We start from the raw sequence: 26,022 nt of genomic DNA on the forward strand, positions 1-26,022 counted from the left end.
ATTTCCTAGGCAAACAAATATCACTTTTAAAATGGGAAGGAAAAGGGTGTTCCCATTGTGGCTCAGCAGGTTAAGAACCCAATATAGTATCCCTGAGGATGCAGGTACAATCCCAGGCCTCACTCAGTGGGTTAAGGATCCAGCATTGCTGCAAGCTGCAGTGTAGGTTGTAGATATGGCTCGGATTCAGCATTGCTGTGGCTGTGGCACAAGCCAGCAGCTGCAGCTCCAATTAGACCCCTAGCCCAGGAAGCAGGTGCAGGCTTAAAAAAAAAAAAAGTGGGAAGGAAAATAGGAAATGGCTATATATGCACAAATGGAAAATTACACAGCTATTAAAGACACTGAGGGAGAGTCTGAAATAGTACAGAGTGTTTATAACAAAATGTTAAGAGGAAAAAGCAGGGTACGAAATGATAGCTGTACGATATGCTTAAGACTGTGTCAAAATGCATAAGGGAAAAATGGTCTGGAAGAAAATGCACCAAAATGCTAGTAGTGGAACGCAAGGTGATAGTTCACTGTATTTAACAAAGCTCTTATTTAGGCATCAATTACTTTATTTCTGTCTTAACCCTCTTAATTATAATAGCAGTTTTGAAAAATATACCTATGTATTTTTTTTTGGCTGTAGTGTACAGTGGTTTATATGGGATCTCAGTTACCAGACCAGGGATTGAACCCAGGTCACAGCAGTGAAAGCATCAAGTCCTAAGCACTAGACCACCAGGGAACTCCCCCCCCAAAAAAAATTCTCATTTTTAAAATACTTCAACTGTAGGTATGAAACAGAAGTTCTCCTTAAGGATGCCACCCCAATCCCAGCCCCTTCCCAAAATAATCACAATTTCCAGCTTGCCTTGTCTAGTTTCTTATGTATGTGGAGAACTGAAGTTATCATTTATGGGAGCATTTTAACATAAATGGTATGTTATACAAATTATTCTGCAACTTACTTTTGTCACTTAGTAATAAAGTTTGGGGGTCTTTACGGAACCATGTGTACATATCTAGCTGAAGAAATTTTAACCTTTAATAGTAGGTCCTAATGTGACTATTTCATAGTGTAAGTAATTTTCAGGGCATTTAAGCTTCTTTCCATTTTTGTCACTGTAAAAAAGACAAGTTGGAATAAATGTCTCTTTGCACATATTAGGATTGTTTCTAGAGTAGATGCTAAGAAGTGGAATTTCCAATTGAAGGTCTGGATTTTTTTTTTTTTTAATGGCTGCACTCCAGTATATGGAAGTTCCCAGGCCAGGGATGGAATCTGAGCTGCAGCTGCAACCTACGCCACAGCTGTGGCAGTGCTGGATCCTTTGTGCCTGGCTGGGGATGGAACCAGCACCTCTGCAGCGACCTGAGCCACTGCAATCGGATTCTTAACCCAGTGCACCGTGGCAGGAACTCCTGGATATTTTAATCTTAAAAGTTCCCATAGACAGATCAGATCCCCTGACACTGCTGGCTACTTCTGGGGAAAGTGGGGTCTTGGCTGGTCAGGGGGTCCTAGATCTGGGGTTTCCTAGCCTCTCAGGGGTCCATGGGGTGACAGAGGCACTGCCCAGCACCCAGGAACACAGACTCACCACATGTGCCCTCCAGATGTGTCCTGGAGACCCAACCACAGACTCTGCCTGGTTCCAGCCACCTGCAGCAACCTAGTTCATACTCAGATAATGGAAAGATGTGTAGCCTGGAGGTTTCTCAAAGAAAGCCCACCACCCTCTAAAGCCCACCATGAACTTTATGTCTCGTAAAGGAAGGAGTTTATTCCTCTAAAGGTCCCCTGGAGGTCTGAAAGTCCAAGCCAACATACTGCAGATATTTAATACCTGGAAGAAGCATAACTCAGAATGACTGTCTTGCTTTCTGAGGAAATGGTGTCTCTATGCACAGAAGCAAAATGGATTCCAGCTCAATGTGATCGCAGCTCAGGTGGCCTCTGTCCAGCCCTGCCCCTTAAAGGAGGGTCCCCAGGAAGGTCTGTGGGAGGCCGGGCTACACCCCAGTCCATTCCGACCATGTTACAAAGGTGGGGTGTCAGCAGGGGCCACCTCGGCCTTGCCAATCGCAGGTGAGCTGTCAATAAAACCTCCCTTTAAAGGCCTCTGAAGAGCCTCAGAAGGGTCTCCCATGTCTGATTCCCTCCAATCAAAGCAAAGGAGCCAGGCCCAGAGAGGGGCAGGGTCTGACCTCAGCCTCTGGCCCAGGGCTCTTCCTGCCTGACTCCTGCATGGTACACAGTGACATGGGGAAGGTTCCAGCAGCGGCTCCTGCGTTCCGAGGAAGGAGCGGTGTCTGTGTCTGTGTCTCGTGTCCACGGTGGAGCAGGAAATGACCCATGGAGGAGAAACATTGCAGGAATACCAGCAGCCCATAGCCCCCACTTAGAACTCTTAGACTTGCTAAGACTTGGGGCAAACTATAAACTGAACCCATGTGTCTAAACATGACAGTGGCCAATCACCTGCCAATCCTCAGGACAAATCTCAAACCCACCCCCTCAGCCACCCTCCTAGTTCAAGGCCATCATGACTCCACAGCCTCCTAACTGTCTCCTTGCTTCTGTCTGTGTCCCCTAATAGTCTGTTTCCACACTGGAGCCAGAGAGATGTTTTCTTAGAAAATAAATTGTATAATGTTACTCCCCTGCCGAGAACCTTCGGATAACTTCCTACTGCTCTTGGAGAAAATTCAAATCTATCACAGCCAACAAGTCCCCAAAGGATCCAGCCGGCCTACCTTTGCAGCCTCTCTTCCATTCAGGCTTCCCCGGCTTTCTGCCGGGCTCTCGTTATGCCCTCAGCATGTCACTCTCATTTCTGACTCGGGGTCTGATTTAGGGTCCCCAGAAGCAGAAGCTGAGAGGAGGCTCAAGTGAAAGTGATTTATGAGGGGAGCTTTCCCACAAAGCCAGTAAGGAAGGGAGCCAGGAGGATCGGGAGGGGACGAAGCCAGGCAAGCGAGCACCATCTTGCCAAGTCCCACAACTGGACGCAACACCCCTAAGGAGCCAGGGAAACAGCAGAGGTCACTCTCCATCAGGGGCAGAGGGGCTGGAGGATGCACCCCTGCACCCAGCAGTCAGTGGTTAAAGGCTGCCTGGAGTTCCCGTCGTGGCGCAGTGGTTAACGAATCCGACTAGGAACCATGAGGTTGCAGGTTCGGTCCCTGCCCTTGCTCAGTGGGCTAACTAAAGATCCAGCGTTGCCATGAGCTGTGGTGTAGGTTGTAGATGCGGCTCGGATCCCGCGTTGCTGTGGCTCTGGCGTAGGCTAGTGGCTACAGCTCCGATTCGACCCCTAGCCTGGGAACCTCCACATGCCGCGGGAGCGGCCCAAGAAATAGCAAAAAATAAATAAATTAAAAAAATAAAGGCTGCCTGCAGGGTGGGGGGGTGGAGGAGGATGAAAAGTCCCTGGTGTCCTCTGCTGTCACCATGAAGCAAAAGAATCCCCAGCAGCCTGAGATCAGTTTGCCAGCCAAAAGCTGCAGGCACTGCAGTTGGGAGGAAAGGTGCAGAAGTGTGCACCAGTCTGAGAGGGGACACACAGGGACAGGGCAGGAGTGACCATGAGCCTGGGAGGAGACACACAGGGACAGGGCAGGAGTGACCATGAGCCTGGGAAGGGTCGCAGAGGGATGGAGCAGAGCGGTCACAGCCTCAGCTCAAGGTCTCTGCCCACTCTCCCCTCTGCCTCTTCCCCTGACTCACTCCCGCTTTCACTAAGGTGTCCGCTCCATGGGGCTCCGCCTCCCTGAAACAATCTTCTCTCCCATCCCGTCTTTCCTCCACCTTACCCTGCTTGCCTCCTCGTCCTGGCCCAAACCACCACGTGCCATGCTCCCGCTCCCTGGCTGGTCTCCGGGTCTCCCCTTGACTGGACTGGGGGGATCTGGTCTGGCTTCTTCACACGTGTCCCCAGCATCTAGCACAGCGGGCACGTGAGCACTTGATTAGTGCTGCCTGGCACATCTTGGGCAACTTGCACTCATATTTAACAAGCCCTTGTGTAGCAGTTCCTGCTTCCTTACAACTCATTTAATTCTCCAAGTAATCCAGGGAGTTGGTACTGTTACAATCCTCACTTCGCACGTCAGGAAGCTGAGACTCAGAGGTTAAACATTGTGGCAGCGGCTGCACAGATGTGAGACGTGGACAGGGAGCCAGGCCGTCCAAGTGGCTCCAGAAGTGGCACCACTTCTAAAATGAGCAGCCGCAAGGTAGGCGCCCTTATCCCCTATTTATAGAAGAGGGAACCGTGGCTCAGGGAGGGGCCGAGACTTTCCCGGAACTGGTGGGAGCTGGGGCTGGGATTCTGACCCCTAAGCCAGCTGCCTCACAGAGGTGCTGCCATGAGTGGACTCCCACTGGCGGCACGAGCTGAACCCCACCCTTCCACCTGTGGCTCCACACAGCACAGTCTCAGCCCTCTCCACTGGGTCCTCTGAGGATTTCTAGCCCACCCACTCGCCGGGGAGGAAGGAAGCAGTACCCCATGGCTGAGGGGGTCTCCAGGAGGGATTAACTCAACGTGACTCCCCCTGAGACGGGAGGCCCCAGGACCCAAGTCCCCTCCCTCTTCCCACCAGCCACACATGTTGGATGGCTGGATTTGGGTTGCTAATATGATCTTGACGTATTGCAGCCAGTAATTCTCACCACAGCATGGTCAGCTGCCTCCAAGGTAGAGGTGGAACAAGACTCTCACAAAGTGAGGGTGTGTGTGTACGCACGCATGTGTGTTGGAAGAGGTAGGAGGGGCTGGAGGGACATATACACAAGCAGATAGATGAATGAGGCAGTGATGGGATGTCCCACCTCTCAGGCTGGAAATACCTACCATTCAGAGTGAGACCTCGTTAATCCAGATACACCATGGCTGGAGATGGTGCGGTCCAGCCCATGGCTGCCCACCAGGCAAGACAGCTCACCCACAGGGAGTCCTCCAAACCAGGAGCAATTCCTGCCACACTGCATTTACCCTGCCCATCAAGTCGGCTTTGACACCGACACACACGCACCACCCCCGGCCCAGCATGCCCACCCCCAGCTCAGCTTGCCAACAATTACAGCAATTCCCAAATCACTATGGACAACTCATTGGGAGCCACTCAGTACCTTCTAATTAGTCCACGCACTGATTATCTGAGGCTATTGATACTGGCCCTAATCAGCAATTACAATTCACTCATAAAATATTTAATGACCTCTCCTAATACAAGAAATTTGATTAAGGAGAGAGCATTTCTCGTGAATTTCCACAGTGGTTTCCTGGAGACTCAGCTGTTTTTTTTTTTTTCTCTAGGCAGGAATAAACAGTCAATATAATTATACACCAAAAGCGGTGGAAAATAGCAAACTCAGATATCCCATACTCCTCTGAAATACTCAGCAACAGCTACAAAAAAATTTAAAAAATAAGGGCAAAGACTGACAGGCGATTCACAAGAGAAGAAATAAAAATGGCCATCAAATCTCACTAATAATCAAGAAATACACATTTAAATTAGACACTGTTCCTTTGTCGCAAACTGTCAGCTATACCTCTGCTGCTGGTGGTTACAATGTATGCTGGCCCATTGGAGTTTTCTGAGCCATGTTCTTTCCCTCTTCTAGAAAAGGCACCCCTCCTGTAAGGAATCAGTCCCCAGACACCCTCCCCATCTGCAGCCATAGAGTTGGAAGTGGAGTTGCTATGTTGCTACTGCACATGGCCAGATTCGGAGCTGTGACCTCAACCAGGCACCTCTTAGGCCCTCTCACTGCCCCAGGGCAGGACAAGCCAAGAAGACACCTCCATGTGAGCTTCCAGTGCGAGACAGAAGGAATGTCTTCATTCCCTCTCTGGTGTCCAAGCTGCAAGATGCAAGCCAGGAGAGCCAGCGGTAACCACACTCTGTCAAACTCACCAACAGGTACCCAAGCCATCACCCTCAGAAATCATGGCACTTTGCCTGAACTCGCATTCCAAGCATAGTCACAAAGACCACTCTAGGAGCCCAAAGCGAGAATGAAACCAGGCCCTCACCATCACCCCCCCAGACACAAAAGATGACAAAATTTAGAGCTAGAGAAGTGATCCCCAAAACTCTAGAAGCTCCCTTTAGGTGGAAGAACCCAAGTACAGAATCTCCCAAATGCTCACAGCTCGGGTTCAAACCTGCCTCCATCACTCACTGATTCCACTGGAACGTCTTTGGGAATGTCCCTTAATATCTCTAGACCTCAGGTCCATCACCCACTGAGTGGCGCGCTCAAGTGGGAGAGCACACGCAGGGCACTTAGCCCAGACTTTGCACCATGAGAAATCTTAGATAAAGGTTAGCTCTTGTCATTAACAATACTAATGACCCAATGAGAGTAGATGAGCAGGGTATACCCTGGGAACAAATGGCTTTGCCCTTTGAAAAGCTGACTTGCTGTTATTCATGGCTCAGCTGACCACAGCCTAAGTCTATTTCAAGGATGCATAAACTGAGACCAGGAAGGCCAAGTGCTTGCCCCCCAAGTCCAACCTCTAAAAGACCAAGCAGGGCTAGCGGTCCCACACCCACCTCTCCACCCTGGGGAGAAGTCGCCGCTCCGTTACCCAGCACCTGTCAGAGAATTCTCTTTAGATGCATAGTGTGATAAGCATCGCTATTATCTCCCCTCTGTTATCCTGGCCCAGCAGCAAGGTAAAAATAAGCAGGACTCAGTGAAATGGTGACTTTGGAGACAAAGAACGAGAGGCCCAGGGGACCAGGGCCAGGGGGGTGATGACAACCCAGCTGACAAGGAATACACCCCTTCACCTCTGACCTCCAGCAGGAACAGATCTTCCTGGGCACCTCCCACTCTGTCTCCCAGCACAAAGCTCTCAGCTCACCAAGCACACTCATCACAAACCCTGCTTGGCTCTGCCCACTGAGAGCAGGCTGCTGAGGACCGCACCCCTGCAGCCACCGTCACCTGCCTTTTCTTCCTGAGGGCCACTGGTAACCGTGTTCCAAGGGATGGGGGTTTAAAGCAAAGAGACAGACTCCAGGTAGAAACATACCCTAAATCCCAGAGAGGCTAATGGCCAGGGGTGACCTGCCACAGGGCAGGAAGGCCTGGGAGGGTGTGTCAGGATCCCTTGAGCTGGTAACTAAACCCTCCCCACACCCACCAGGCTCAGCTGGAACACCACGTGCCCAGCCCAAAGCCCCCAGGGGTGAGAGAAGGAGGAAGACGGTGGCTGTCTTCCAGAAGCACAGCACATGGTCCCGGGAGGGCGGACGGACCCTCAAGGAAGCCTGCACGTATGGCTCAGAGTAAGGTGTGGGTTCTTGCAGAGAGAGACATCATGGGACCAGCCATGCTGGGTAACACTTCGTGGAGGAAGGCAACATGCCGGATCACCTGCCCACTTCCCTGGATGCCCATGCTCACCAGCAGCATCAGGCCAGGGCAGTCTGGCAGAGGCCAGCCCACCGAGAGCCAGGTCTGTGCTGCTATTGGATGGAAGGCGGACAAGCATGACAACGGTGGGGGATCTGGGAGGACCCAGGGGACGCGGTGTCTAACGAGTCCCCCATCATGAGCTGGTGTGCACCTTTGTGTTCTGGGTCAGGAGAGGGGGAAGCACATCCGCTGAGCCCCCACCTGGTCCCTTGGGCTCCCAGCGCCCCCAGGACTCTTCTCCCTCTATAAGCCCAGGTCCAGCGCTCTATGCCTCCCAGCTGACCTTTGACCCCCAGATGCCCACAGCCAAGGAGAGTGTCATGTGTTTTACAGCCTCCCTTGGGCAGAGCCGCCTCCCACACCAGCCCACTTCTCTGAAGCAGGGAGCAAGGGATATTTTCTAAGAGCCGCGGGTAAATGTTTCATGGGCCCATACTGAGGCCAGATCACTTTATAATCATTCTTCTGCCTCCTGCATAATTGATGTCCCTTATGCACTTTTCATGATCTAATTTATCTACCTCCTAGACTCTTTTGTAAAACCTGAGTCCCATCTGTAATGATCTGTGTCCCATTAGAAAGTCTACCCAAGGATTTGCTCTCCAACCCCCATCCGTGGTTATAAACCAAGCTGCCCTGGGTGGAGAGCTGCATGAGCCTAAGCAAATCTAGAGCTTTTGCTTAGAAAATATGATCAAGGGACTCAGAGGTCAGGGGGCCCTCCAGAGAGGCCAGCCTCAAGGAGGAGAGGCAGGAGGTGGGGGAGCAGGGACTTCGTGGGGGAACCTCGGAGCCCCCAGAAAAGTCACTCAATAGTCATGATGGACCCCATTCTGCTGACACTGAGGGCCAGGCACTGGGCTAGCACTTTCCAGGCATGGCCTCATTCATTCCTCACTCATAAGGCAGGGACTATCACCCTTCTCACTTCACAGGTATGAAACTCGGAGGGAAGTAGCTGACTCGAGACCCCCTAGTTGGCAAACAAGAAAAATGGGCTGCCAACATGAGCAGGCCGATGCGGCACTCAGGCTCCTAATTTCTGTTTTAGTCTCTACTTCTAGGCAAGTCAAATTCTTTCTGTGTGTGTCTTTTTAGCACTGTACCTGCAGCATATGGAGGTTCCCAGGCTAGGGGTCCAGTCAGAGCTGCAGCCACCAGCCTACGCCACAGCCACAGCAACACTGGGATCCAAGCTGCATCTGCAACCTACATCACAGCTCATGGCAATGCTGGATCCTTAACCCACTGAGCGAGACCAGGGATCAAACCCATGTTCTCATGGATGCTACTCAGGCTCATTAACCACTGAGACATGCCAGGAACTCCAATAAGTCAAAATCTTAAGACTTGAATGCTCCAGAAACTAGAAACTCTCAAGTTTCGATAACCAATCAGCAAGACTTTTAGCATAGCATTGCCAGCTTTTATTTTCAAATAAAAAAAAGACTCAATTAAATTTGAATGTCAGATAACCAATAAATAATTTTTTAGTGTAATTACATTCCAAACATTACATGCAATAGCCCATGCTATATCTGGGACATACTTATTTGAAAGAATTATTTATATTTTATTCGAAATTCACATTTAACTGGATATCCTCTGTGTTACCTCTTAGCTCTCAGCAGGTGTCTTGGCCTGTGCTGGGGTCTTTGGGACATGAGACACGGTCCTCAGAGAACCCAGGGGGTCTGGGAAATAAGATGGACACCAGGACAAGAAACAAACATGGACAAGGTCACAGTCTGGTCCAGATATTCCTGGTAGAGGGCTGAGGACTGGGGCAAGGGGGCTCAGAGGTTTACAATGGAATGGCTTTCTGGAGGAGCAGGCACCTGCTCTGGTCCCAGAGATGGGAGGAAGATGAGAAAGAAGGGGAAGAAAGGGGAGCTTCATGCCCACCACACACCCCCGCCCCCAGCATGGGAGGCCTGCATTTCCGTGGTATAGCCCTGCAAACACCCCAGGTCAGAGTCTACACCCAGAGCTACAAGACCCGAAGGAGAACAAGGCTTGGCCCACCCCACAGGGGACATGGTCAGGAGTCACCCCCTGCCATCTGCCTTGCTGGTCCAAGTCCACACAACTGCCTACCTATGCTCATACCTCCCAGCCTTTGCTTATTCTGCCCTCCAACCTGAAAGCTGACTGTCCTCCCCAAGCCCTGCCTTTCTTTGAGGTCCGGCACAGCTCTACCTTCCCAGGAAGGCTTCACCCACCCACGAGCCATCTCACCCCTGCTGAGCCACCCTTAAAACTTTTCCCTTCTACTGAATATTTATTGTATATTAAGCCCCTTGCATAAAACCTAGGACACAGCTGGTGCTCAATAGATGCTTACTGAATGGAAGAATGAATGCATGATAGTCACTGAGGCTTTGTCCTATACACTGTCTTCTGTATGTGCAGCTCTCAGCAAAGGGAACACAGGGTCTGCCAGAGAAGGGGAAGGAAAACCCTTGCACACTGATGTGTCTTCCCACAACCCCTGCACCAGCCCAGGTCCTGGAGTGGAGCACATTCAGTGCTGCCTGCTGGAGAGGTGGAGGGAAGATGGGGTAGAAGGAAACGTGGCAGGGAGAAGGCAGGCCTGGGACCACTAGGACCAGGTACTGGGAGCCACCAGCTCTGTTTCAGCTTCTGCCCATGGCTTGCTTTAGGACTTAGACAAGTCACAAACCGCTCTTTGCTTCGGTTTCCTGAGCTGGAAAATGGGAACTGGCACAGGGGCTGTTGCTGGGATTATGCTGTCACTGTGATATTAGTACCTTCCCACCACACAGGCACATAGTAGGCCTGGCAGCTTGGGACTTGAGGCCCTGGCCCTGGCCCTGGTCCTTGGAAATTTCCTCTCCCACTGGCAGCCACCCGAGCCGGGACGTGCCTCAGCCCCTGACAGTGATGAACTCTCTCAAGAACCTGGCCACAGAGCTCTGCCCACGTCGGTGCACCTCTAAGTTCAGCCTCCCTGAGCAGAGACCAAATAAAGATGGATATTCGCTCTTGCGCGTGGCAAACACAGCACCTCAGTCAATCTCCTGGCACTGGAACCACGCTCGTTGTTCTTGCACGGAATTCCACAGATGCTTGTAAACACCTCCATTACTTCTGAAGTTTTATTTATGGTTTTGGTTAAACCTTTACTCTGAAATTTGCCATTTTAAACACTCCCTGACTGAGTAAGATTTATACAGGTGCTTCTCACAGAAGCTACCTGTAATGGACAGAGCCAAAATCAATTTATAGGGTCTCAAGAGCAGCTGACAACTCATTTTTATTGAGAAAGGGTTTTTGCAGGAAAAGGAGAGAAAACATTAAGATCCCAGAAACATCCGCTTCCCAAGAGGCTGACCACACTGAGCATGCCTCTCTGTGCCTCCTTGAAAATTAGCCCCAACGGCAGCAGAACTTGCTTTTCTCCAGACCAGGGATGGAAATGAGGGTCTCTGCCCCTCACTGGGTTCAGAATACTCAGGGATGCACATGCTGCCACTGAACCCAGGGATGCAATGGAGGCCAAGAGCAAGAAGTAGAAGAGAGGTAGGGACGAGTCAGCTGTGATGCCAATTTATTTAATGTTTGAAAACTCCCAGCTGGAATATTGCAAAATTTCCCAATCACCGGATGTGAATTACCATCACATCATTTGTTGGCAGAGGGGTATTTTTTTTAATTTTTAAAAAATATTATTGGAGTATAGTGGATTTACAGTGTTGGGTCACTTTCTGATGTACAGCACAGTGACTCAATAAATATATATACATTATTTTTCTCACAATATCTTCCATCATGGTCTGTCCCAAGAAACTGGATATAGTTCCCCATGCCATACAGCAGGACCTCACTGCTTACCCATTCTAAATTTAATAGTTGGCCTCTACCAACCACACTAGGGTGATTTTATAGCTGGAATTGGGTCCTAGATTGTGGTCTAGTGCTTTGAGGCCATAGGCAGCCACAATGCCTTATCTAAAAGTCCAATCCACTGGAAAGAGAAATTGAACCTGACCTCCTAGACTACCGGAGTTCCAGAAAAGGGAAGTCTGCTTACCTGGTGGTGGGCTCTCCTTGATGGCTTCTTCCCCCACTTACAGTCAAAGCTTTTCTTACTCCTCAGATGTTTCCCTCTGCATGTGTTTCTAAACATATTGCACTTTCTTTTTTTTTTTTTCTTTTTTCTTTTTAGGGCCACACCAGCAGCATATGGAAATTCCCTGGGCTAGGAGTCAAATATGAGCTGCAGCTGCCAGCTTACAACACAGCTGTACCCACCTGATCCAAGCTGCATCTGCAACCATCACCGTACCTTGCAGCAACACTGGATCCTTAACCCATTGAGCAAGGCCAGGATTCAAACCTGCATCCTCACAGATACTATGTCAGGTTCTTATGCTGCTGAGCCATGATGGTAACTCCTGTTGTACTTTCTTCACAGACCTGCCATTTTGATGTTTTTCACAATCTTCTGGGAAGAGAGTGGCAGCAGAAGTGGGACACTAGGGCTCTGCCATCTTCTGCTCTGAGTTGGAGGGATGGTACCCTGTTCCTCTTTCTGGCTCAGGGAAGGGTCTCCTTGCCCACATCACTTTTGTAAGGAAAGGTTTTTAACCCCTTGATGCTTCCACCTTTCTGTTTAAGCCAGGTGCCCAGAAATCTGGCCTGATCTTTCTGCAATAGTGAACCCCTGGGCCATTGCAAAGTAACAAGCTTCACTGGATATGAGAGATAGAACAAACAGGCAGGGCCTTTTAAAGCCTTTAGAGAAGAAAATGAAATTATTTCATCTTTGGAGTTTTCAATACTGTTGGAATGATTTTCTTCTTTCTCAACAGTGATAATAATGTTATAAAAGCATCCTTTTTGTTATTTGTTTGCTTTGCTGCCCCACACTCTGGTGTTTTTAATGAAAAAAAAAAAGCTACACCACTTTTTGAACAAAAACGCTTAAAAGATTTTTTAAAAATAAAATTCCCATCTGAAAGGAACCTCACCTGCAGTTCTGCAGGACTTGTCAAACAAATTAGGAAATCTTTTCCTTTGAAGATCAGTAGTATAGAGATGACTTTGAACTCTTAATATCAGGCATTAGCAAGATAATGTCAGGCTTTATTAAGAATGAAAAGAATTTACCAATTTTCTTCCAGAAACTCTCTGGTCTCCACAACGAAGCTAATCACTAGATAATTGTTCAATGACTCTTCTCTTCCATTCAGAAATATTTAGAGCAGGGAAAGAGAAGTTCCTTAAGAGACCCATTACCAAAAGGCCAGGCCCTGCATCCTGGCAAGAAGACACAGGTCTGGAAAAGCCAGAATACCAAAGAGTCTGGCTGTGTTACTCTGCTTGGGATGCCAGCTTAAAAACAAACAAACAAACAAACAAACAGACAGACAAACACCAGCCTGTGTGGCTTAACCAACAAACATTTATTCCTTACAGTTTTTGAGACTGGAAGTCCAAGATCAAGGCCATGGTGATTCAGTTTCCAGTGAGAATTCTCTTCCAGACTTGCACACGGCCTCCCCTGGCTCTGTCCTCTGATCTCACAGGGCCTTTCTTCAGTGCAGGTACACACAAAGAGGAAGAGAGCCTCCAGAATCACTTTGCATAAGGACACTAATCCTATCAGACCAGGGCCCCACTCTCATGACCCCACTTAACCTTAACTACCTCTTTAGAGCCCCCATCTCCAAATAGTCACATGGGCCTTAGGGCTTCAACATGTGAATTCCAGGAGGATATAAACAACTCAGTTCATAACACTGCATCTGCCATGATTTGGTTTCTCCCTGTCTCAGGAAATCCCTTCTCTAAGCTCTATTTCCAAGCCCCACCGGCCAGTCCAAACCCTCCCAAAATTCCCTGCCTCTGGTGTCTATCTCTCACCTCCCTGGTACCTTCTTCAGTGGCCCCCAGGTTCCAGATGCCTCTTCCTAACCCCCAGCTCTGAGTCCTTTCTCTGCTCAAAACACCTCAGTGAGTCCCCTCCCACGTACAGAATTAGGTCCACAACTCAGAAAGTCACAATGATTGCAATGATTGAAAATTTGGAGTCAGACAGACCAACATGCAAATTCTGGCTTTGACCTTCAGTAGCTCTGTGATCTTGAGTCATGTACTTAACACCTCTGACCCTCAGGCTCATCTTCTGTGAAAGGGAGAAAATATCAGCTCCTTTTTCATCAGGTTGTGGTAGAGACAAAGAGAGGGAATGCAGGCCGTGCTTAAGAGAATGCCTGGCACTCAAAAAATGCTCCTGACACCCTCTTAATGACAGTAGTGATCCCGGCCTCCCTCGTGGCGTTATGACAATCTACAGGCCCCTAAACTTACACCTCCTGCCCCAATCTCTCCAGATCTCTCTGCGGAAAGCCAGCTGCCCCAAACATCTCTGCACAGAGATCAATAGACATCTCAGGCTTGTCATGCCTGAAACACCTCCTAAGACAATCCCAACCTGCTCCCCGCACAGCCTTCCCAATCCCGGTCAGTCCCGCCTGAAACTGTGGCTTCATCTTGGACTGTCCCTGTCTGCCACACCCACATACAGTCCATTGAGAATTCATCCAAGAATGGAACTGCTTGTCAGCACCTCCAGGACATGGCTCCCACCCAGGCCACTGTCACCTCTCACAGGGCTGCAGCAGTCTCTCACACGGTCTCCCTGCGTCCAGGTTTTCAGGTCAGGTTTGCAACGCACAGAACGATAGTTTCAAAACAGGAGTCACATCACATTGTTCCTCTATTCAAAGCTCTGCCCCAGGGATCCCCACAGCCCTAAGGGTGAAGTCCTAACCCGACAGTGGGCTGCAAGGGCCCTATGGCTCTCTGATATCCTGTACCACTGTCCCCAGGCACGCTGCTGCAGCCACAGGGCCCTCCTGCTGTTCCCTGCCCTGCCCACCTTAAAGCACCAGGCCCTCTCCTGCCTCAGGCACTGATGCCTGGAAGGCTCTGCCTGCAAATATCCACCTGGCTGACTTCATCTTCTTTTCTTTTTTTTTTTTTTTTAGGGCCACACCTGCAGCATATGGACGTTCCCAAGCTAGGGGTCAAATCAGAGCTACAGTTGCTGGCCTACACCATAGGCACAGCAATGCTGGATCTGAGCCTCGTCTGCAACCTACACCACGGCTCAGGGCAAGGCCAGATCCCTGACCCACTGAGACCAGGGATCGAACCTGCATCCTGAAGGACACAAGTCAGATTTGTTTCCACTGTGTCACAATGGGAATTCCCTCCTGGCTGATGGCTGTCCGTCTCGAATTGTTCAATTGTCATCTTCTCATAGAGGTTCTTCTGCAGCTCTTGTCAAAACTGCAACCTCCCGCAAACACACACAGACACCCCTGTGTCCCCACCCTCTTCTCACTTTTTGCCCTTGAACTTGCCTCATCCTAACACACTACACTGATGACTCATATACCATATTTATTTCTTTACTGTCTACCTTCCTCTGCTAGAACATGAACTCACAAAGGAGTAACTTTTTTCTGTTTTGTTCCCGGCTGCATATCCAGCCCTGAGTATTCAGCACAGAGTAGTCACTCGGTAAGTACTTGTCAGTGAATGAAGACTCAGCCAATTATCTTGCACATTTATTCAATACATGCCCACTGAGCATCTTCTAAGCGCCCTAGGGCCTCAACCTTTCCAGCCACTTTCAGAAGGTCCCCCTGCAGAACCTCTTACCAAGTAGCCCTCATCTCTGTCTCCATACCTGTGTTTTGGGGGGACCTTTCCTGCGGCCTTGCTCACCCCATCTTTTCCACCGCATGGAAATCCCATCCATCCATCTTCCAAAGGCCACCTCTCCCTCCTCCTCCATAAAGCCCTTACAGCCGGCATGGAGGTGTTTGCCCTTGACTCTCCCCCCGCCTTTCGTCCGCCCATTTTCCCATCCTGCTGGGCATCATCGCAGATGGCAGTCTGTCCCACGCTCCCCGATAACTGCTGAGACCCTCCATGTCACCACCATGTTACTCCTCTCTTGCCCGTTGAGCCAGGCACACCTCAGCTGCTCCAGACAAATTAAGGATTACACTAGCATACATCTGCATCAGCCCGTAAATTAAAAAGTCAAACGTAAACCCTAGTTTTGGAGAGTCAGCTCATTTGACCCCCTGAGACAAAAGTGACATGAAATGATATAATTACCTTCCTCCTGCCTGGCTCCCAGCCCTGTCAACAGCCCCAGAAGGAATCCATCACCTCTCCTGGAGATGCGTCTCCATAATCAGCCCAAGAGCAGCCCCTCCTCCTCTGCAGTGACCCATGCAGCCCTCCTGTCCCCTCGGCCCCACCCTGGCCCCACCAATACTGCCCCTTCAAGCCCATTAACTTGGAGGAAAAAATCCCCTATCAGACTCTGTACAGTTAGGAAAAGAAAAATGATACCTTTGGGACAAACATGGGGGGTCTATGTGGCCCCACACACCAGTTCAACTGGATTTTATCCTTGAAGTAACGAGTTATATTGTTCAACTTCTTGCTCAGAGAAAGAAGGGGGAGGAATCCTCATGCATGTGATCAAAAACATACCCTCCATGGGAGTTCCCGTCGTGGCTCAGCAGTTACCAAACTCAACTAGTATCCATGAGGATGTGGGTTTGATCCCTGGCCTCACTCAGGGGGCTAAGGATCCGGTGTTGCCATGAGCTGCAGTGTAGGTCGCAGATGCAGCTCGGACCCTGCGTTGCTGTGGCTGTGGTGTAAGCCGATGGCTACAGCTCCAACTCGACCCCTCGCCTGGGAACCTCCATATGTCGCAGGTGCAGTCACAAAAAGACAAACAAACAAACAAACATACCCTCCAGTCCTGCCCTCATTCTGTGGGAAACCAGCTGATACCTCACCCATGACCCCCCAGAGCTCAAGTGTCCCCCCGAAGGTTGCTCATCCATACACATCCATCTCCACGTAGGAATTAACATAAAAGCAGTATCTGTGCTTCCAACACTCCTCCTGGTTCTCATCCCATCCTTACCAGGAGAATGATGGTGCCAAGGTTAGGAGAGGAGGCGAGGCCCCTGCTTTAATCACATCTCCACTCCCTGAGCTCATCTTCCCAGAGGGGAATCCAGTGGAAGCCGCAGAAAAGTCCAAGGAGCGGGATTATGTTAAATTAGACATCCCTCCCCAAATCAGCACTGATTCCACAGCCCAAAGCAGCAATCCAAGCTTTATTTGCTCAAAACGTTAATAGGATCAAACCAAATGCCAGAGAGCAAGTGCCCTGTAAAACACGGGCAAGGCGCAGAGTGGGGAAGGTCAGACTCCGGCAGCAGGGGGGAGGAGGGGGACCTCGGATTTCTCCTGCCACAGAGGAACTGTCTTTGCCAGCTTGGTGGATGAGCTGTGTAGCTCTTCTAAGTCCTTGGAATTCTAGAAACACTTTTCCCCAGGAAGGAAAAAAACACACTTATAATCAAAGATGTGGGAGTTCCCGTCCTGGCGTGGTGGAAACGAATCAAACTAGGAACCATGAGGTTGTGGGTTTGATCCCTGGCCTTGCTCAGTGGGTTGGGGATATGGTGTCGCCGTGAGCTGTGGTGTAGGCCAGCAGCTACAGCTCCGACTGGACCCCTAGCCTGGGAATCTCCATATGCCGAGGGTGCGGCCCTAAAAAGACAAAAGACAAAAAAAAAAAAATTGGAGATGTGTTCTTTATTTATTTAGTTAGTTATTTTTAATTTTATTTCTTTTAGGGCCGCACCCATGGCATATGGCGGTTCCCAGTCTAGGAGTCTAATCAGAGCTCTAGCTGTCAACCTACACCACAGCCTCAGCAATGCCAGATCCCAGCTGTGTCTTACACCTACACCACAGCTCATGGCAACGCCAGATCCTTAACCCACTGAATGAGGCCAGGGATCGAACCTGCGTCCTCATGGATACTAGCCCAATTTGTTTCTGCCGAGCCACAACGGGAACTCAGGGCTTAATGGCCAGAGTTCTTAATGGTCCAACCTCTGCCAAAGATCAGCAGCTACAGGGTGGGCTCCTAACCCCTGATACCTCAAGAAGGACCCTCAGCAGGGCCAGGGCATTCTGCTGGAGAACTGAGAGACCTTGGCCCTAGCCTTGCTTTCTCAGTAACAACCCAAGTGATTTTAGGAAAAGCTACACAAACTTTCTCAGCCTCTGCTTTGTCATCTCTAAGGCAGGCCCCTCCCTTCTGCCAGCCGTGGGGACCTGGGGCCCTGTGATTAATGAGAGCGTCTGTGATTAATGAGAGGGTGTCGTGAGCCAGGGCCATGCTAAGCGCTTTGTACACCCTAACTGATTTGATTCTTAGAACAACCGTTTGAGAGAGGAACCGTGAGTCCCCTGTACAGATGGAGAACCTAAGCCCCTGGTCTGAGGTCTCACCACTGGAACACGGCAGAGCCAAGAGCAAAATCCAGGCCCATGGCAAGTGCTTTCTAAGCCATGAGCTATCAGACCCCATTCCGCACAGCACCAGGCCTGGGACTAGCACACAGCAGTCACTTAAGCAAAGCCCAATGATCTGAATTGAAGTCCACGTCCCCAGACACACACATCCTGGCAGCAACCCTTTGAAGACCTCTTCACCTGGCCAGGTAAGAAGCAGCCCCAGGTCTGTGTTTCTCCTCCTACAGAGGGAACCACCACCGGTGAGGACAAGCTGTTTCTGACCCCTCCAGCTCTATAGCCAGGTTTTAACTGGGGGGAGGGGGCAAGGGAGGGGAAGAGCGTGTTTTCTTTCCTAACTTCTTCCCTCACTTGAATATTGGATTTCCACACATTGTTTGGATTTGTAGAAATTCAGTTCCCTGGAGGAATCCCCCAAGAAGCCATCTGCTTGTGTGCTTCTGAGACACCTTGGCAAAGGGAAATACATGATGCTAATCCATCATCCAAGGCGGGCCGCTCACTCTTTCCCTGTGAGATGAGTGTGCACGTGGCCTTGAGCATGGGAGCTGCATGGCCAAAGAGACACAGATGCAGGCCCTGCAGATGCTCTGGCCATTCCAGGGTCAACTCTGACCTGGGATCAGATTGGATCTGTCCAAGCCAAGGGCCAGGGCAGTGGAGTCAGGACAGAGGGCCAGGCATAGCCTTGGAGAGGCTGCCACTCTGCTTTAGAAATGCCAGGAGGCTGCCAGTGTCTGTGCCCAGAGAAGACCCCACTCCAGACACATACAGGGAAGCAGACATAACACGGCGGGAACGCCCATCAGAAGGCAAGTCATAGAGCCATCCCCAGGAGGTCAGCTCAGAAATGTGGCCAGTGCCACATGGACTCTTAGCCATGGCTGGCCCAACTCCAGAACTGCCTGGTGAGCGGGAAGCCTGGGTCTGCAGGCATGTGTGGCCAGGCACTCTAGGTGCAGCCTTCCAATCCGGAACAGCCACTGGGCCCCATGTGTCTCACTAGGAATCAAGGCAACATAAACCACAAACATGTGAACAGGCAAACCAGCTTCCAAGCAGAATCCCACTACCTAAGCCTTGAAAAGCCCAGGAGCATCTGGTGTACCACGCAGTGGTACAGGTGGAGAAAGAAAGCCAAGCCCTGAGAGGGGCAAGTAAGGCCCAAGGACATGTTACCAGCCACCACCACCCCACTCCATGACTCCACCCCAGCACCTGCCAGAACACTGTCCTCCTAGGCTCCGGGTCAGCGGTGCCCACTTTGAGCAGGGACAAGGTGGGAGAAGGCAGCCACCGTGAGCCATTCCTGGCCCTATCAGGGGAGCGCCAATCTCTGCAGTGCTTCCTGCCTCCTCTCTATCTCCCTCTGCTTCTCTCTCAAGGCTCAGGGGAATTCTATCACAAGTTCAGTCTGCCCCGTGCCTTGACGAAAAGGTCTTCCGAAGTGGAAGAATTTCCTTTAATATTTCATTAGTTTATGCAAAACAAGCAATCAGAACAGCCCGGGGCCTGCACTGCTGCAGGGCAGGGGGACCTGGCAGATGGAGTATTTCTGCTCACGTCCGGTCCTCCACCAAGCCTCCTGGGCCCCCATGAGCTTCATTTGGCCATGAAGGTGAGCACACAGACCAGCCAATGGACTAAATGCTACAGATGAACCAGGAAGCATGAACCAAGAAGTAATCGGTCCACAAACTCAAGCTGGCCAAGGGGCTGGCCAAGTGGTCGGAGTGAGTGCACAGAGGCATCTGTACTCTGGCTCTAGAGGGTTTGCTCCAAGCTCGGGGGGGGAGGCCACAGCAGGCCAGATGATAAACACCCTGCCTGTCTTCACCATGGGGGAAATTCAGAGCAAGTGAGTCCATGAGGCAGGTAGCATGAGAATACGGTGCTATCAGAGGGCCCTGGGTGTGTGCGTTGGGAGTAGGGGGACGCAGGGGGACTTGTAAAGGACTTTAACAGGCTTTTTGTAGCAAGAGGGATCTGTGGTCAAATGGGTTTAAGAAACATAGGATTAAAAAAAATGTCAAACAGAATCCTTTTGCAGTGGACTTCTCCCAGCCTATGCAATGCTCCTGTTGACTAGGAATGTTCAAGAAAGAAGCACAGGAGGGGGTAGTCCCCAGTATTACTCAGCAGGCCATAGGCAGCTTTAACAAAGCATCTCTCAGAGCTAGTACCCAAGAGAAGCTTCTGATATGGATAGAGATGGTATCTAGAGAAAGTTCTAGAGAGAGAGACAGATGTCCACAGGAGGTCTTAGGAAACACTGCTGCCTCTTCTGTGAGGCCTAAAGCCCTGCCTGTAAACCGCCGATAAATAAGGGGAGTGTACCGCCCAGGCCCGGCATCCACATGGACACAAGGCATGTGAAGGTAGTTAAGAGAGGGGAGGGGAGTCCCCCGAGGTCCTCTCTGTGAGACCCAGGCTCCCCCAGGCACCAAAGACCCTGACATGCTCCTGAATCCCCAAGGACCCTGCCCCAGGCACCTCCCCATCTCTCCCTGCTACCAACTCCTTCCTCTGCCAGCCACCTTACAACATGTCCTTACACAGCTGTCTATCAAATCAGCCACAAGTCTCTCTCCCAACCACAGAGAAATGAACCCGCGCTACCAGATAAACATGCAAAGCTAAAACACTTTGAGAAATCTTAGGAATTAATGGTGCGCACTCCCTCTCCATTAAAGACCCAATTGCGTGGAGCCCAGGACTCCTTGTCCCCTTCACAACACTTCCTCCTCTCAGCCCTTCCTAGGAGTCAGTGCCAGCCCTGTCTGTCCCCTGGGCCTGTTTCTAACCCTCATTGCTCAGCCCCTCACACCTTCTCTCTGAGCCCAAAGCAGCCCTCACCCATTAGGCACTGCTGTGCTCCCCAAATATGGCCAGCAGTCAATGGGTCTTCCCACAGACTCTCAGCAAACCTCTGCAAACTCAACCTCCAGGACCCAGCACACACCCACAGGCCAGGTGTGCAAACTTCTCCCCCAGTACATGCTTGTCACCCAAGGACCATGCTGACTCCAAAGCTCTTCCTTCACGTGGGACCCCAGCAACACCTGAGCTGAAGCAAAACCAGTGGCAGCCCAGCAGGCCTGCTGTCTCACCTTGCCATGCCCTCATCTCACCTGCAGGCCTGTTTCCCACACCATCCATCATGGGACTCCCTCCTTCTTGGAGGAATGGGATTCAAAAAATGAGTTTGATGAAGATTAATTGACCATAGGTGTCTGGGTTTATTTCTGGGTTCTCTATTTTGTTCCACTGGTCTGAATGTCTGTTTTGGTACCAGTACCATACTGTCTTGATTCCCATGGCTTTGTAATATTGTCTGAAGTCTGGAAGAGTTATGCCTCCTGCTTGGTTTTTGTTCCTCAGGATTGCTTTGGCAATCCTGGGTCTTTTATGGTTCTATATAAATTTTTGGATTGTTTGTTCTAGTTCTTTGAAAAATATCATGGGTAATTTGATAGGGATTGCATTGAATCTATAGATTGCTATGGGTAGTATGGCCATTTTTACAATATTAATTCTTCCAACCCAGGAGCATGGAATATCTTTCCATTTCTTTGAATCCTCTTTAATTTCCTTGATCAATGTTTTATAGTTCTCAGCATGTAAGTCTTTCACCTCCTTGGTCAGGTTTATCCCTCAGTATTTAATTTTGGGGGGTGTGATTTTAAAAGGTATTGTATTTTTGTATTCCTTTTCTAATATTTCATTGTTAATATACAGAAATGCAATAGGTTTCTGAATGTTAATCTTGTATCCTGCTACTTTGCTGAATTCATTGATCAGTTTGAGTAGTTTCATGTGGAGTCCTTAGAGTTTTCTATACAATATCATGTCATCTGCATAACTGTGACAGTTTTACCTCTTCTCTTCCAGTTTGGATACCTTTTATTTCTTTTGTTTGCCTGGTTGCTGTGCCTAGGACTTCCAACACTATGTTGAATAAAAGTGGTGAGAGTAGGCAAACTTGTCTTGTTCCAGATTTTAGTGGGAAGGCTTTCAGCTTTTCTCCACTGAGTATTATATTTTCTGTGGGTTTGTCATAAATGTCTTTTATTATGTTAAGGTATGTTCAAAGGAGGCAAGAATATAAAATGGGGAAAAGATAATCTCTTCAGCAAGTGGTGCTGGGAAAACTGAACAGCTGCATATAAATCAATGAAACAGGAACACACCCTCACACCATGCACAAAAATGAACTCAAAATGGCTTAAAGACTTAGATGTAAAACAAGACACCATAAAACTCCTAGAAGAGAACACAAGCAAAACATTCTCTGACATCAACCATACAAATGTTTTCTTAGGTCAGCTCCCTAGGCAACAGAAATAAAAGCAAAAATAAACCAATAGGACCTAATCAAACTGACAAGCTTTTGCACAGCAAAGGAAACCATTTAAAAAAAAACCCTGAGAATGGGAGAAAATAGTTTCAAACAATGCAACTGACAAGGACTTAATCTGCAAAATATACAAACAACTTACACAACTCAGTGGCAGAAAAACCAACAACCCAATTGAAAAATGGGCAAAACACCTGAATAGACAGGCCATCTGCACATGAAAAAATGTGGCCAGCATCACTGATCAGATGGCCAACAAGCACATGAAAAAATGCTCAACATCACTGATCATTAGAGAAATGCAAATCAATACTACCATGGGGTACCACCTCACACTTGTCAGAACGGCCGTTATTAATTCCACAAATAACAAATACTGGAAAGCATGTGGAGAAAAGGGAACCCTCCTACACTGCTGGGATGGGAATGTAAATTGGTACAACCACAATGGAAAACAGTAATGGAGGGACCTTAGAAAACTGTATATAGAACTATCATATGACCCAGCAAGCCCACTTTTAGGTGTATATCCGGACAAAACTTCCCTTGAAAAAGACACACACACCTGAATGTTCATTGCAGTACCATTCACAACAGCCAAGACATGGAAACAACCCAAATGTCTATCGACAGATGATTGGGTTAAGAAGATATGGTATAAATACACAATGGAATACTACTCAGCCATAAAAAAGAACAGAATCATGCCACTTGCAGCAACATGGATGGAACTAGACACATTCACACTAAGTGAACTAAGTCAGAAAGAGAAAGATAAATGCCATATGGTATCACTTATATCTGGAATCTAATATACGGCACAAATGAACCTTTCCACAGAAAAACTCACAGACTTGGAGAACAGACTTGTGATTGCCAAGGCGAAGGAGGAGGAAATGGGATGGACTGGGAATCTGGGGTTAATAGATGCAAACTATTGCTTTTGGAATGGATAAGCAGTGAGATCCTGCTGTATAGCACAGGGAACTATATCTAGACATTTGTAAAGGAACATGATGAAAGATAATGTGAGAAAAAGAATTTATGTGTGTGTGTGTGAGAGAGAGAGAGAGTGACTGGGTCACTTTGCTTTATAGTAGAAATTGACAGAACACTGTAGACCAACTATAACAGAAAAAGAATCATTTTAAAATTTTTAAAAATATATAAGCAATAGGAAAATAAAAGGATTTGTTCATAATGTTACCATATGAAATTTAGCCAATCCAGTTGCCTCATTTCCCAGAGGAATAAACTCGGGCTTATGGGGGCTGAGGGTAGCAGCAGGTCTCAGAGGAGGCATCCGCAAGGGGAAGTTTTTTGCTTTTTTGTTTTGTTTTATTTGATTTTTTGCTTTTTAGGGCCACACCCACAGCATATGGAATTTCCCAGGCTAGGAGTCAAATCAGAGCTGCAGCTGCCTGGCTACACCACAGCAACAGCAACACCAGATCCAAGCCAGGCCTCTTACCTCCACCACAGCTCATGGCAATGCCGGATCCTTAACCCACTGAGCAAGGCCAGGGATCAAACTCACATCCTCACAGAAACTAGTTAAGTTGTTAGCATTGAGCCATGATGGGAACTCCCAGCAAGTTTTTAGAAACACCAGATTCTCTTATTGTAAATATACGAGACTTTCTGGTGAATGTGATTGCTGGGCATGGCTTTATGTCAGCTTGGCAGTGAAGCTAGGTCCTCCCCTGGCCATCCTGGCCAGCTGCCCTGACCCTGACAACCACAGCAAAGCTGAGAACACACACACACTCACACATGCATTCGCCCTTCCTGCCTTTGCCAGGGCAGCCCCATGCGTGGCATAACAGGGTTCAGGACAGAGACACAATGGCTGCCGAGTACCAACATCCCCACAGCACCCTGGCCACTTAACGAGGGGGAAAGGAGCCATTGAGGTTGTGCAGGATTCAGCCCAGCACCCTGAGCATCCTCCTCTCTCCATATACACAGCCTGCTAGGGGAAGCTGGAAACACGCATGAACCAGCAGGATGAGGGTCCCTAGCCATGAGCACGCATGTGCCATGCAGAGGTCATGGGCCACAGGAGGTCAGCGAGGAATCCTGGAAGCCAGAAAGATTTAGGGAAAGGAATCCACAAAATGTGTTAACTTTGGACAGTTTCGAGTAGTGGTTGTTCCAAATGGGCCAGCAGTAAAAGCCAGGGCGCAGAGGTAGTGGTGTAGACGGTCAGGAGAGCGGACGGCATAGACAGCTGGGAGCCCAGTCCTGCCCCGAGGCCACAGTGGACGGGGGCCTCGGCTTCCCCCTCCCACTGCCCACTGCAAGCCCCCTAGCTGGCACTTTCTCTCCCCCACCACAACCCCAAAAATATTTCCCTTTCTCAAAATGAGTACTTCACAGCACTTTCTTGAGGGGCTTTTAATGGCTTTTGAAATATAAGCCTGGAGCTACAAACACCGCCTGGCCAATTTGCTAGAACGCTTCACCTCCCCAGAAATTCCTTCTGAAATGACTTTCCCTCTCCCACCACAAACAGAGCCTCTGAAGCAATGGGCCTTTTAATCAACAATTATAAGAAGTTTTAAAAGTCACTTTTAAAAGGCTGTCACGGCGAGCCTGCTCAGCTATTTTCTCTATTCCCGAGGGACTGCCTGGTGGTGGCAGGAAGCATGTGCCAGCGGGAGGCGGGTGGGTGGGAGCAGCCTTCATCCATCACCCGGCGACAGGCCCCTGGTGCCCAGGGGGGTCCTCAGAACGCACATCTGCAGCCTGGGCGGCCAGGCATGATTTATCACAGGCAGGTTGCTGCCTGCGCCCCGTCGGGTTTATCTGTGTTCTGCTTCCTTCTCCTCCCACTGACCTCCAAAGGCTCCAGACACTCGGGACCCAGGCCTGGTCTCCCCCAAGCCCACACGCAGGCGCCCACGGCCACAACGTCACTCACCATCTCTGTGCTGAGAGCTCCCACACTTGCGTTTCTAGCCCAGACCTCTGTATCCAAATGCTTCTCTGACATCACCTCCAAATGCTGCGCTGACATCACCTCCAACTCAAAATGTCCAAGATAGAGCGTGTGTGCCTGTGTTCCTTTCCTCCCAGTCGGCTTCCTCCGAGCCTTCCTCGCCCCCAGCAAATGGCACTGCCATCCACCCAGGCTGCAGCCTTGCAACCATCTTTATTCTTCTCTCCTCCTCACCACCACACCCCATCCAACTCCACCCAGAAGGCTGCGTGGTTTTACCTCCCAACCACATCCTGAATCCAACACATGGCACCACCTCCACTGCTTACAGCCTCTTCCAAGCACCCCCTTCTCTCCCCACCCAACATCCCAGCCTCCTCCTGCTCCGCTTCATATGCAGCCGGGGAGACTGACAAACAGTGAGCATAATTACAGCAGCGCCCCTACCCCAAGGCCAGCCCAGCCCGGACTTGAGAGGTTCAAGGGCAGTTAGGGGCAGGCCCACTGGCCTGCCAGGGGATGTGGGGGTGGGGAGAACCTCAAGGGGGCATGAGGGAGCTGAACAGTGACCCCTTGTCCTCCCTGCTGAGGGCTCTGGTGGGATGGAACCAAGGTCCCACTGACAGGCACACGGGGCGGGGGCGCGGGCAGGAGTGGCAGTGAAGACCCTGACCCCCACATGGCATTCAGACCCCCAGATTTTGCCCCTTCCAGCCTATTTTCCCAGCCCCGCCAGGCAGGGGCCCCACTTCCCCTGCGCAGAGCCCTGGCATCCAAACTCACTTCCCCCGTTCTCTACCCCTTTGGCCTCATCCAAATCCAAACTCCAGCCATCCTTCTGCTCTCATTTTAGCAGCCCCTTCTCAAGAGACCCCCCTGCCCCAGAGCTGGATC

At 49.8% G+C, this 26,022-nt stretch overlaps 1 protein-coding gene across 1 annotated transcript in view; it reads right to left on the minus strand.

Moving 5' to 3' along the window:
- Window positions 1-25,524, minus strand: part of FSTL4 (follistatin like 4) — a 610,055-nt gene extending 584,531 nt beyond the window's left edge. The window contains exon 1 of the mRNA XM_021084753.1: window positions 25,111-25,524. The gene's annotated coding sequence lies outside the window, so the exon portion shown is untranslated. The remainder of the gene's footprint in view (window positions 1-25,110) is intronic.

This window comes from Sus scrofa, chromosome 2, assembly GCF_000003025.6.
Source record: "Sus scrofa isolate TJ Tabasco breed Duroc chromosome 2, Sscrofa11.1, whole genome shotgun sequence".
NCBI lineage: Eukaryota > Metazoa > Chordata > Mammalia > Artiodactyla > Suidae > Sus > Sus scrofa.